This window comes from Phodopus roborovskii, unplaced genomic scaffold, assembly GCF_943737965.1.
Source record: "Phodopus roborovskii unplaced genomic scaffold, PHOROB, whole genome shotgun sequence".
Classification (NCBI taxonomy): Eukaryota; Metazoa; Chordata; class Mammalia; order Rodentia; family Cricetidae; genus Phodopus; species Phodopus roborovskii.
The window spans coordinates 22,173,997-22,187,865 of record NW_026126470.1 but is presented as its reverse complement, the minus strand read 5'-3'; the positions used below and the strand labels follow the sequence as shown (position 1 = coordinate 22,187,865).

The following is a 13,869-nucleotide window of genomic DNA, read 5'->3' as shown; positions in this document are numbered from 1 at the left end:
AGTAGAGAACTGTCTTTTTTATTTTCATTCTTACATGTACACAGGTCCAACAATTCTGAAAAACTGCTTATTTCACATATTAAGGCACAGGTTTAAGAAAAAGCTCACTAAAGCCCTGTTGATTCATCTGCATATGAAGTGGCCAGTGCTATCACAGAGTGCTCAGTGTTCCACAGCATTGCAAATTTGCCTAATAAAAGAGAGAATGCATTAATCTACCATTAACTTGTTAAATCTCATTGCAGTGTTTTCACTTTGATGCACTTTGCAAGTCAAATAGAATAAAAATTGGGCAAGTTTTATGCAGTCCAAAGAGAAAAGCTAGGAGCTGGATTTTGCCTTTTGAATATTATCTTAGGATGCAGAATGAGCACGTAGGCAGTGAATGGTTATTCGCTGAGTACAGAAAATTCCAGGGGGCAAGGAGAACTCTTTTCTTTCCTTTTTTAAATTTTACTTATATCTACTGGAGTTTGGTGCTTTAGTAAGCAAAGAATATGATGTCCCTTTAGGTGGCATCTAACCAATTATGTTATGCCTGTGATGACTGACAGTTCTTAAACAAAAGAGACAAATTAGAAATAAACTAATATTTAATAAACTAATAAACTTAATTCCCCTCATAATTTCTGTGAGGCCATGGCTGAAAATAATATAAGGATTTTTATAAATAGCAAAGAAATGTCATAACAAGATTAGAATGGCGAAGACTTACAGATAAGTGACCATTTAACACAATTCTCTTTAAAAATATGATTTTGCTAGATATGTTGGTATATGCCAGTAATCCCAACACTTGGAAGTTGGAGACAGGAGAATTGCTCTAGGTACAAGCCTAGACAGAGCTGGATAGAAGTTATAGCAGAAAAAGCAGAATTTTCATCTACTTTGTGAGTAGGACAGAATTTGATAGATTGAGTATATTTTTTGTAATGTTAGACATTATTTTTGTAAGATCACTACTTTCCAGGTAACAATTCAAATAATTAGGCATTTAAGTATTTCTGTTCTTTAAATGAAAATATTTTCTAACATCATTTTATGATATTCAAAGCGCTATGTTTTGTCATTGTAAGACCCTCAGAATGAGGAGTCTTCCAGTTTCGGTCGGTACCCCCCAAGAACTCAATGTCCAGTCCAGTTGCTGCAACACGCAAGAAGCTTTAATGAACAGGAAACGTTTGCGCAGATGGGCTCCTCCAGCACACAGGCTAGAGAGAAGCCCCCTACCCCGGACCCAGGTGTTTTTAAAGGCAAACCCACAAGCTTAGGGAGGGGTGGGACCTTCTGTCCATTGAGTATGTGACCCTTGGAGGCCAGATGGTCTGCTATTAAGGTCAACAGACCTAATTACTTTTGTCTGGGCAAACAGGAGGTGCAGCTATCTCTTTGTTTCCTAAGGACCCTATTCACCACCTGCTGACTCACAGGAAAGGAGGGGCAGTGTGAATTCTAGTTATCTCAGGGCCTTGTGAGAGGAAGTTAGCAAATTCCAAGGAACAGATATTGGTTTCCAGGTTAGTCCTTACTCTTTTTTGTTTTTCATTATCAAAAGCAAAAGCTGCCATTTCAAATCGAGGGAATAAAAGAGGTGGTTTATTCTGGAGCAAAATGAGTGACTATGTCCAGGGGACATAAACTTAGGACTTTCCAAATACAATCTTTTAATGAAAAAGTAGCTTCATGGTGGATTTTTTTTAATGATACCAGGATAAAGACAATTATAAAATCAAGGCATTTAAAAAATATATTGTTGAGCCATCAGATAGATGGATACTATCTTTGCTCTTCTACTTGTAGAGAATAGGATTTTGTTAAGTTAATATATTCCTCTTTTAAATTTTTCTTATTTTACATATTGATCCTAGTTCCCTTTCCCTCCCATCTGCCCATGCTCTCCCAACCCCCCATCCCATCCCTCATCCACTCCCCAGGGAGGGTGAGGCCTTCCAGGAGGGATCATCAAAATCTGTCAAGTCATTTGGGATAGGGCCTAGGCTAAGGGAGTATCACTCTATGCTCCATGTGGAATGTGCTCCCAAAATCCTTTCATGCAGCAGGGATACATCCTGGTTCCACTGTAAGAGGTCCCTTAGACTGCCCAGACCTCCTAACAGACACCCACATTCAGGGGGTCTGGATCGGTCCAATGATGGTTTCCCAGCTATCAGACTGGGGTCCATGAGCTCCCCCTTGTTCAGGTCAGCTATTTCTGTGGGTTTCTCCAGCCTGGATTTGGCCCATTTGCTCATCACTTTTCCCTCTCTGCAAATGGATTCCAGGAGTTCGGCTCAGTGTTTAGCTGTGGGTATCTGCTTCTGCTTTCATCAGCTACTGGACACTTCCTGAACATAACACTAGAAGCACAGACACTGAAATCGATAATAAATGGGGCCTTCTGAATTAAAGAAGCAAAGGACACAGTCAACAAGACAAAATGGCAGCCCACAAAATGGGAAAATATTTTCACCAATCCTACATCTGACAGAGGACTGGTCTCCAAAATATACAAAGAACTCAAGAAGCTAGTCACTAAAACACAAAATAATTCAATTAAAAAGTGGGGTACAAAACTAAATAGAGAATTCTCAGTAGAGGAATTCAAAATGGCTAAAACACACTTAAGAAAGTACTCAACATCCTTAGCCATCAGGAAAATGGAAATCAAAACAACTTTGAAATACCATCTTAACTAACTCCTGTCAAAATGGCTAAAATCAAAAACACCAATGACAGTTTATGCTGGAAAGGATGTGCACAAAGGGGAACACTCCTCCACTGCTGGTGGAAGTGCAAACTTGTACAGCCATTTTTGAAATCAGTATGGTGTTTCCTTAGTAAAATGGGAATCAGTCTACCACAAGATCCAGCAATCCCACTCTTAGGCATATACCCAAAAGATGCCCATTCATACAACAAGTACATCTGTTGAACTATATTTATAGCAGCATTATTTGTAATAGCTAGAACCTGAAAGCAAACTAGATGCCCCACAACTGAAGAATGGATAAAGCAAATGTGGTACATTTACATAATGGACTACTGTTCTGCAGGAAAAAAAATGTAATCTTGAAATTTGTAGGCAAATGGATGGGACTAGAAGAAACCATCCTGAGTGAGGTAACACAGTCACAAAAAGTTTATATATTCTTAAATTTACTATTTGTGATTTATGTTGTTAGGTCTTACAGAGTTGGGCAAGGATTGGCTATTTAGGAGGATAAAATCAACCCCACAGAAATTGTAATTAGAATACAGATAAGCAACATTTCAAATTGTCTATAGTCATTGAAGTTTTTGAAGACAGCTTCCTTCTAGGAATTCTCACTCAATATCTCCAAATATGGCTGAAGAGTTATAGAAAAAAAAAACAGATCAACTTTCTTCTTCTTGAAATATTGTTACTTCACGTTCTGTCTAATGGAATATATGAAATTAATAGTGAATATTTGTGAATACATGAATTAAAAACCATCATATAGATGTCTTATATATATTGGTTAAACAATAGGAAGGAACAGCTGTTAATATTATAGAAAAAATTCATTTTTAAAAATTATTTTATAGTTTTATTTATATGTATATCTCTTGTGCTTGGGTCTGTGGTCCGTGTGTGTGTGTGTGTGTGAGAGAGAGAGAGAGAGAGAGAGAGAGAGAGAATAACAGGTGGTTCTGTGCATCCTGACATGGCTGCTCGGGACTGAACCAGGGTCTTTCTAGAAGAGCATGGGGTACTCTTAACTGCCAAGCTATCTCTCTAGGTCTCAGTAAAATTCTTTGAGACACCTTTTTTTTTTTTTTGTATATCCAATAAATACCATTTTGATATCCTCATAATATGTGTTTCAAAGTCTTTCCTTAGACTCTGTTTGCTTTCCTGATTTGACCTGATTTATCTCAGATCATGTTTGATTTTGGCTATGCCTGCTCACCCCGTTCTGGAGCTGCTCCTATCTACCTCACAGACTTTAGTACTCCCCATTAAGCATGTTTGTTTTCAGCTTAAAGTTGCAAATGGGCTAAAAATATCCACTTTTTTCCATGCAGTGTCTTTCATCAAATAATTCCAATCTTCTCTGTGAATTCTATTTCTGCAAGTCAGAAATTTGAGTTCATGCTTGCGTTTCTGTGTTATGTGAATTGCATTGCAGCTATGTCTTAGAGCAAACTACATATATATGTATGTATGTATGTATGTATATATATGTATGTATATATGTGTGTATACACATATATACATGTATTTATGTGTATACACACACACATATATATCTCATATAGATTCATATCAGAATGTGTATCAGAATGGTATAAATTATAGAAAACTCATTTTTTCTTAAGATTGATGCCAATGCATCTTTCTTAATTAGACCTCTGTTTTTGTGGCAGATGTCATTCTGTGCACAACTTTAAAGCAAAGTAGATTTATGTTGCAATGTACTTCTAAGTTGAGTTCCACTATGAATTGAACCTGCATGTTCAGTCTTATGTCAACTGAAATCTCCAGATTAAAGAGGAAGGGATCATTGCTGAGAATAAACTAATGAAACAAGTAAAACAACAACAAAAACAAAAATAAAACCCCAAAGAACCCTTTGCCTTATTTCATCAAAGGACATTAAATAAGCATCTTCAAGAACATAACCATTTTTTATTCTTGGCTTGTGATTTTAGAGTATTAGTCCATGGTCTCTCAGTGGAGCAAGGAGCTACTTCAGGCTTGTGGGGGTACAGTGCATGATGCTGTCAGTACATGGTAGAAGAAGCCAGTTAATACCCTTGTAGCCAGGAAACAAAACAACTAAAACAGAACAAAGACTATTTGCTCTGCTCTGAAATGGGCTCCAATGTCACCGCTGCTCCCACAGCTTTGTGCCATCACAGCAGAGTGTGGGAAGACCACAAGAGTCAGAGATTGGAAAGGGATACTGCAAACAGTTTCTTCTGGACAAGAAATAGCAACTGTAATCAGGAAGCCACTGCAGCCATGGGTACCTGAATAAATAAGAACTGCACAGCATTAGGGTCTATTAATTAGTATTTCATCTTGAAAGGGCGGGGAGCTTGTGAAATCACACCCCTCAGTTGGGTCTGTGGAGTAGCTAATGGGTACTGAGGAAGGTGCGTTTCTCTAATGACAAGGCAGTTAGAAACAGTAGCAATGCATTGCTTGCTTAGTAGTGGCTCCCGCTTCAGTTTTAATGGAAAGTTTCATGTTCTTAACGGAAATAATTTAAAAGCTGAAGGGTTTCTTCAGTGGCTTAGCCACTGGTAAGTTATGCACAAGTATCTTAGTACAAAGCCCCACCCACACTCCTATAAACAATCTTAAACCCAGTGGGTTAAAAATAAATGTCAAAAGAATTTCAGCAGAAGACAACAGGATGTAAGAGAGTAATGGGAGTGGAGAAGACCATACATTATATATGTATGGAACTATCAGAGAATAAAAATTTGCAAAACAAAATGCTTGCTCTCAAAAGAATCCTGACCCCACCCCCCCTAAAAGAAGGGTCCTGGATCCCAGTATTTCATTTAGGGTCATGAAACTCTACCTCCCAAACTTTCAACTTACCTGTCATCACTGCCGGGAGATGAGCCTTGGAGGATATGTAGCACTTCCTTCTACAAATACAATCTTCACCTTTTACCTTACAATTATAGGCTTCATTCTGATGGAGTCAATAATCCATGATCATTTTGATAGAACAAACAGAAGATAGAAAAGAAGAATCATGTCATGAAAGTTGTCTGTTATCCATGTGAGATCAGTTATGGGTATTTTGTATTTTCTTTTATTTAGAACCAAAGATTTGTTTTAATGATTATTAATGCTCTTATCACATTTTATAATGGATTTTTTTAACAATAATTTCATAGTTCCTACTTGTTGGACAAAATGATAGTTCAGGTAAGTTTTTTTTTTCTTAAAGTTGAATTTCTGATATTCTTCTTATAAATAATGTGCTTTTAAAATTTTTCCATTAAAGACTTGAACCATTCCATTAAAACTGAAGTATGGGCCAACACTAAGAGCAATAGTCTCTTAACAATTAATTAATGTTATCTGTTTATAATTGTATTTCTATTAGAGAAATGTATTCTATTAATAACTGATCATGCACATTAGTTTTTATTCTTCATCCTGTGCCTTTAATGAAATATATCAAAGGATTATTTACTGTTTTAGGTAACACTCCAGAATTGTTTATTCACAGACTCACTAGTACCAGATGTAGACTTGAAAATCTATCATAGATTTTATTCATCTTTTGAGTCTAAGCAAGATTCAGATTTAAGAAGATGAATGATGTGACACATCCTCTGACTAGATTGGGAGGAACCTACTTTTATCAACCGATTCATCCATTCATGGGTGAATGCACCCACTGAACAAACGGCAGATGGTGGAACTGTGGAAGATGGAGCCTGATTCTGGAGGGTGGGTCACTGGAGGTGACTTCCTGTTACATTATAGCTGCCTCTCATCAGCCATGAAGTGTGCTGCTTTGCGGTGCACATATTCCCTCACCTTCGTGCTCTGTTTCATCACTGGCTAGAAGTTATGGAGCTAGGGACTGTGGACTGAACCTTCTGAAACTATGAGCACAAAGAACCCTTCTGTTGTTCTCTTAGGCGTTGGTTACAGTGATGAATGAAGCTGACTAGCACAGGTACGTAAGGGCAAATATTGTTTCTTCATCAGTATTCCAATTTGGAAAAGCATAAAATAAATTTTATTGTCTAGAGGAGTATTAATTTTACTCCATGTGTTTGAAAAGATGTCCTTACTAGAACTATTTAATACTTTTTTCCCTTTGTAAAAATTAATTGAGCATTGTATATGTTTCGACCATATTTATGCCTTCCCCAGCTTTTCTCAGACCCCCCCCCCACTTACCCAGCCACTTGGTGTACTCCCTTCCCCTCCCCCTGCCCTGCTAAATCTATGAAGACAGATTTGTGCTGCTCAAATACTCTTGCTGTGTGGTCTTCAACCAGAGCATGGTTGATATACCAGGGACTGTATACCTGCACTCTACTCTTTCTCTCCTAGTACCTCAAAGTTGTCAATAGCTTCACCACTAAGGACAGGATTTTGTGTTCAATTCTCATCTCCATGCTAAGAGTTTGCCTGGCTTGGCTCTCACAGGTTTTGTGCATGCTGCTGCATCATGACTTCCTGTGTGTAGCTCCCACCCATATCCTGAAGATACTGTTATTCTGTAGTCATTCAGCACCTCTGGCTTTTATACTCTTCCCACTCTTATCTTCAGCAATGCTCCCCAAGCCTTTGGAGAAGGAGTTGTGATATAAATGTATTTAGTATTGTAATTTTAAAAAAAAAGTGGCTCAAAATAAAAAAGTATGCCATACAACAGAGTTCAAGCAGAAGTTTTTAAAAAAATCATTATTATTAAGGTAGAAGGATCTTAAAAAGGGAAAGGGGAAGGGGAAGGGGAAGGGGGAGACCTGCCTTCAGGGACAGGAGTAGTAGAAGAGAGGAAAGAGAGGAAGAGAGGGGAGGTAGGCAGGGCCCTTTGGAAGGGAAAGAAGTAAATGTGCACAGGAGGTGCTCTTAGGGGCTGCAGCTGAGGGTGTATCCTGTCTGAACTCCAAGGACAGGCCATTACAGATGCCTGAACACTAACATTTAGGGCTTGAGGATTCTGAAATTTTATACTTTCTGTACCTTGCTCTGGTGTAGTTCTCCATGTTAATAACCCTCGACTACAAGTAGAACCTTCTCAGCTGAGGGTTGTGGGATACTCTGTTCTGAAGATAGGCTTCTGGAAGAGCATAATACTGTTTCAATGTTTATAATTATTGAATATTATTACACTGAGCCTCCTTCATTAAAGAAAACATTTTCTGGTCTAATTCCCTGTGTTTGACTATGTCTGGTGTTGTAAGGGTGATTTATAATCCATGTAGAAGTAGATGCCATTTAAAAAAAGTAATTTCCCCTTTCTCTCTCACTTATCCTCATCTTAATACCCAGATTCAGTAGAAGTTTTCAATGAGCATTCTGTTAGCTGTACTTTATTAATACCATTAATCAGATAGTATTACTATAATAGGCAACTTGGATTTCTTGAGGTATGCTAGAATTATTTAAAGATACAAGGAAATAAAAATAATATTCTTAGATAAATTCCATTTTTTCCTGGGAGTTAGGATGTATTGAATATAGGTGAGAGTTTGGTGTTAGTATGGATAAGCTAATGATGCTGATATCCTGGAAACTTATTCAATTGGAATTGACCATGAACTGTCCAGCTTTCTTTAAAGAACAAAACAATTGATACCATCTTCTGATCTTCAGTGTTCACTAAAAACATTCATTTTTCTTTAAAATACTAGTAGTCTGGTACCCAGTCATTAGTATACACACACACACACACACACACACACACACACACACACACACACACAACTATACTATCCACACATACACAAACACATAGACTCTTATACTTTGTGTTAAAGAGAACACTTAAAATATTATTGAAAGAAGAAACAAGTTCAAGGCAATGTATCTGAAGTCAACTAAGTTGAGTAAGGCTGAGTATAATAAACTTTTGGAAAACGTGATGGTATAAAATTAGCAAGCAGATTGGAGAGTGTTTGGTGTAGGCAGATTAGCAGTTTTGTGATCTGTTGGAAGAAAAAGGCTTATAGGAAGATGGAACATGAAAAATGTGTGTGAAGGTGTCATTTCTGAAGGCAGGAAAGAGAATATTTAGGGAAATGTAAGAGATAAAGGTTAATGTATTCATTATTATGTGGAACTTCCAGATGACATAGTGAACAGGGAAAGAAAATGAAGATTAGCCTGGAAAAGTATGGGTGCTTATTAATGAAGACAGCAGACTCATATTGGGATCTGGGTATAAAAGAAATGATGGAACTAGGTCTGTGTGTTCATATAGATTTCTGTTTATCAGTATATTGGGTAATCCTGTGAAGGGCCACGAGGGTGAGAGATGGGTCAGTAACTTGATAACTTGCCATTCTTTTGAGTAGGGTGACTAATATTCTAACCATTGTTGGCTTTTAACAACTTCCTCTGAGGATGCCATTGTGATGCTGTGAGACTGAATCAAGTTTCTGTGTGTTGGTTCAAAATGAGAGATAGAAGGAAAGCTGGGAATCTACATTATTATTCATACAACGTTCTTGACTATTGCCAACTGCAGATATTTGTTTTTTCTTTTTAAAGCATACATCTTGGTTTAATGTGTGTCACATTCATTCAACTTCCTAAATGTTTAATTCCTTCCTTGAATGTTGTAATACTACAAAACATCATTAAAATATTGGAGATTTATTTTATTTATTCTTTTTTATTTTCATTTCAGAGTTTTATTGTGTTACACTGAAGGGAACAGTAGGGTGGTTACATAGTTCAGTTTTGAAAATCTAAAGTACTTGCAAATTCTTAAGAGTACCTTGACCACTGGATTAGGACAGCAAGCGTAATATAACCAATTTCTTAGTAAATAATGTGTTACAAATAAAAATAGCTTTAAATTCATTCTTTACAGGTAATTCAGAATATGCATATATCACTTATACTTAAGAATTAAAGCAAATGCATTGATTACTCTGATGGAAAGGAGGGACATCCCTCTCTCATGCAATACATAGGGATAATATTCTTCTTATTGTTGTATCCATACACAACCTTCTACGGTGATAAGTGGAGAAACCTACAATGTTTCCCACAAGAGAGAAACACATTTCCAGTTCACCAGAAGCACCTCATATCTACAGCTAACTTATTTTAAGCCCTCTAAACAAAGCTCCCAATGACTCAGGGCAGTCAGTAATTAATGCAATCACTCGGAGGGTTATGGCTATTCCTTAAGAGTACAAGTCCAACCTGTCAACACCAGAGGTAATCATTTTATATTAATTTATATGTAATTACATTTAGAGTCTTTATCCACATGTAACATATGAAAACAGTCTTTCCACAAGCATAAAATGTGGAAACATTTAAAAAATAAGGAGTCATTTTTTTTTTTTTTTAAAGTGACTGATCAGATTTCATAGGCTACTCTTGGAAACAAGACCTTGCTGGATAGAGTCTGGTCATTAGTGGCAGTTTGTAGGCACTTAACTGGACCGGTTCTTCTGTGTTGTTCTATTAGCTCACCAAAACATAGATCTTGCTGTATAGGTAGTAAAAAAAAAAAAAAAAAAAAAAAAAAAAAAGTGCTAGATGACAAAAAGCTAGTTTGCACCATCCTTCCTTCTGACAGTAGGCTAGAATGTCTGCATCCACGATAGTTGTAGGGTCATAGAGTCCAGGTCCGCTCATCACAGGTCTGCTAACATACCTCTAAATATGATATGCCAAAAGGAGCATATTGAGACCCAGTGTAAGCCACTCTGTTGCACAAAGAAACATGACACAGAAGAAAGCATGGATGAGGTACTCTGGGAGTACCAGAGGATTCAGGGTATTGCATTGTTCCATACGGTTCTTGTAATCAGTTTTCAGCTCATCAAATGCTACGATGTGCCAAATGGCAAAGAAGATGAGCACGGCGGTGAGCAGCAGCGCCAGCATATGGCAGAAGGCTGTGAAATTGAACGCCATGGCTGGGGAGGAGCTGCTGGGCGTGCCGGGGCCAGTGGAGAAAGCTATTTTATTTATTCTTATATAACAGACCAAATTTAAAATTTTGCTGGACGTTGGTGATGCATGCCTTTAATCCCAGCACTCGGGATGCAGAGGAAGGCAGATCTTTGTGAAGTTGAGGACAGCCAGGTCTACAAAGCAGCTAGGGTTGTTATACAGAGAAACCCTGTGTCAAAAAACAAAACAAAACAGAATAACAACAACAACAACAAAAACAAAACAAAAACCCCATTTTTTAATAGCAGGGAAAAATAATATTTATTACTCATGATAATTTTGTAACCTGGGTCATGATTTCATTTCCTTACATGAGACATGGTAGAAGTTATGGATATTCATTATCATCACCATCATCATCATCATCATAAAAAAAACTAGGTGATGAAGAATCTATGCCTCTTCTTTTCACCTAAACATTCTGCAGTCAAGAGCATGAAACTGAGGCATCATATAGACTGGTTTTCTTGAGTAACTGGAAACATATTTTATTTAATCTAAGTAGCACAATATTATGAGAAAACATTGAATTCAATGTAGAAAAATCTGAGGAATTAGCCTTGGTTCCACCATTTTTTATTTGTGATAACTTGGGAAATTATAGTCATTTAAGTATGAGTATCCATTTATTGATACTGTGGGTACAGTAGGTGCACATCACACTAGCTTGTTGCTATGTGGCCATTTTCATCACTTACTGATGTGTACAGACTGCTTAGAAACAAAACTAAGTTTGGGGAGTTAGCTTAGTCAATAAAGTGCTTGCATTGTAAGCATGAGGATCTGAATTCAATTCCACAAACTCATGTAAAAAGCAGGAATGAGGATGCGGTGCAAGTATGATGACCTCAGTGTACCCAGAAAATTCAGTAGCCCACTTAGAGCTGAGCAATATCACAGATTTATAACCCTGATGTTATCAAGGCTACATCAGTGGCAGAGGTGTAAGAATTCCTAGGGCTTGGTGGGCAGCTAGAATTGCCCAATTGGAAACTGTCTTAAAGGCAGTCAGGTAATAGTATGTATATAGTTTCTACTCAAAACGATCCAAAATCTATGTAGGCTTATTTTTTTCATTTTGGTTCCTTTTAGTAGTCTCTAGGAATTTTTTTAATCTTCATCTCCTGGACACCAAGAATAGCATGAAACCTACTGAATGCATGTGAACCTGAAGGAGAGAGGCCAAGTATTATGTCTACCTAGAAGAGAGATATGCTTTTATAAAGCAAAATGATATACTGGTTGATAACACATTTATAGTATGAGTATAGTATTTTTTTTCACACATTTAGAATGAGTATGATGTTGTGTCTAAGTTGAACATTTCTGAAGTAGAATTGTTTAGAGATGGTTGTGGCTATCTGCCAGATCAATTATTCTTCAGAACGTAATATAATTCTTACTTCTGATTTTTGAGTTTTCACAGCTGAAAAATACCTATTGACTGAGCATTCCAAGCTATTTATTTATTTTACATATTGAGATTATTTCAATAGGTTTGAGCTGCAATGGAGTTTAGAGTTGAACTTTAAATTTATCCATATTTATTACTAATTGAAAATAAAAAGCTTCCCATCCTATAGATACACACACACACACACACACACACCACACACCACACACACACATACCACACACACCACACACACATACACACACACACACACACACACACACACACACACACACACAATTTGTAGTAGACAAAGTTGGAGAAGTGTGGGAGGCAGCTGCACACCTTATCGTCAAGCTTCAATGATTACTTGTGGAAAGAACCACAAAAGTTTCAAGTTTCAGGTAAAAACATACTTTGCTATCACAATCTGTTAAGAAAGAAGTCAATCTGCCTGGTACAATTTCAGTTCATTGTAGTTCTTCATGAAGAATAATTGCTCCTTAGCAGTTTGCAGTCATTTAAAGCTCTTGTCTCTCTAGTTGTAACATGTTTCCTTAGAAATTTAAAAGGAACAAAATGAACACTGGTATTGTGCTGTTGCCTCTCTCTCTCTTAGTGGAGTTATTTGTAAACATTTAGAATGAATTGCTTTTCAAAAAGTTGACTGATTGGTTGACCCCATTTTGAATAACATAGTACATCTATTTCTCAGAAAAAGAAGTAGCTTCATCTTCTATTTGGAAGAAATCCAACTCCTAAATCCTAGGCATTCTTAGTGTTCAAATAATCAAAGTTAAATTCCTTTTAGAACCTGACTTGATAGACCTTTCATGTGTGTTTTGATTAACTGTCTGGCGGATTGATTGATGGGCCCTTCCTCCTTGGGCTGAACTGATTGTGAAAATGTCTGCTGCAAAAGGACCATGCTGTGTATTCTGTGAATGGATTTGGCAGTTAGTCATTTTATACAGTTTATAAGAGACTAGATGAGTAGGCAGTGCAAGTTCCAGGCCGTGGTTCAGCTTCTTCAGTTTTTAAATGATAGACTATGCCAAGATCCTGAAAAACAATCAGTACTGCAAAGGACATCACGTAATACATAGTTGTAATGTTAATAATGTACTATAGGAAAGTTAATATTCTGTAGTTTAGTTATTTCTACAGCCATGTCATAACAACTTTCCAAAATCCCTTTAGTATGGATGGACATACTCTCTGTTGTGTCTGGATGGGACTGGGAAAGTTATTTACTTTTCCCATACAGTTTTCTCTTGGATATTGAAACTGATTTCATATTTCATTGCCGTAAGATTTCAAACCAGTTGCCCACTCTATTTCTTTGTACCCACAGAGCTCACCTTATCTGTAGTCTGCACTGTGTTGACCCTTCTTTCTCTAACTTCTTAAGCACAGGGGTTATGGGTGCAGGCTGCTGCTTTTTGCTAGAGGTTTTGGGGACCAAATTCAGGTCCTCTTGCCAGGATAGCTATCATTTTGACTACTTAGTCATCTGTCCAGATCAAACCCATTGAGGCTTTAACTAAGTGCATGTGTTGGAAATAGATTAGAATACCATTGTCTCGGAATCTCACTACAAAGGTGACTATAATGGATTCAGAAAATTGTGGTAATTTTTGAGTTTCTACTAGGCAAGCACTTATTATCTATAAACTATTACACTCGTGTCATCTTTTATGGATGAAAATAAGATGAAAACTCTCCTCTAAATCCCAGTGAAGTGCGGGAGGGTCTCTAGGTTTTAAGCTCCTGCCATCTGAGTTGTGTTTCAAGATCAGTGAAGAGGAATGAATCTTTGACTTAGTGC

At 37.2% G+C, this 13,869-nt stretch overlaps 1 pseudogene; it reads right to left on the bottom strand.

The window, feature by feature from the left end:
- Positions 1-4,801: 4,801 nt before the first annotated feature.
- Positions 4,802-10,609, bottom strand: LOC127227325 (protein cornichon homolog 1-like; annotated as a pseudogene).
- Positions 10,610-13,869: the final 3,260 nt, after the last annotated feature.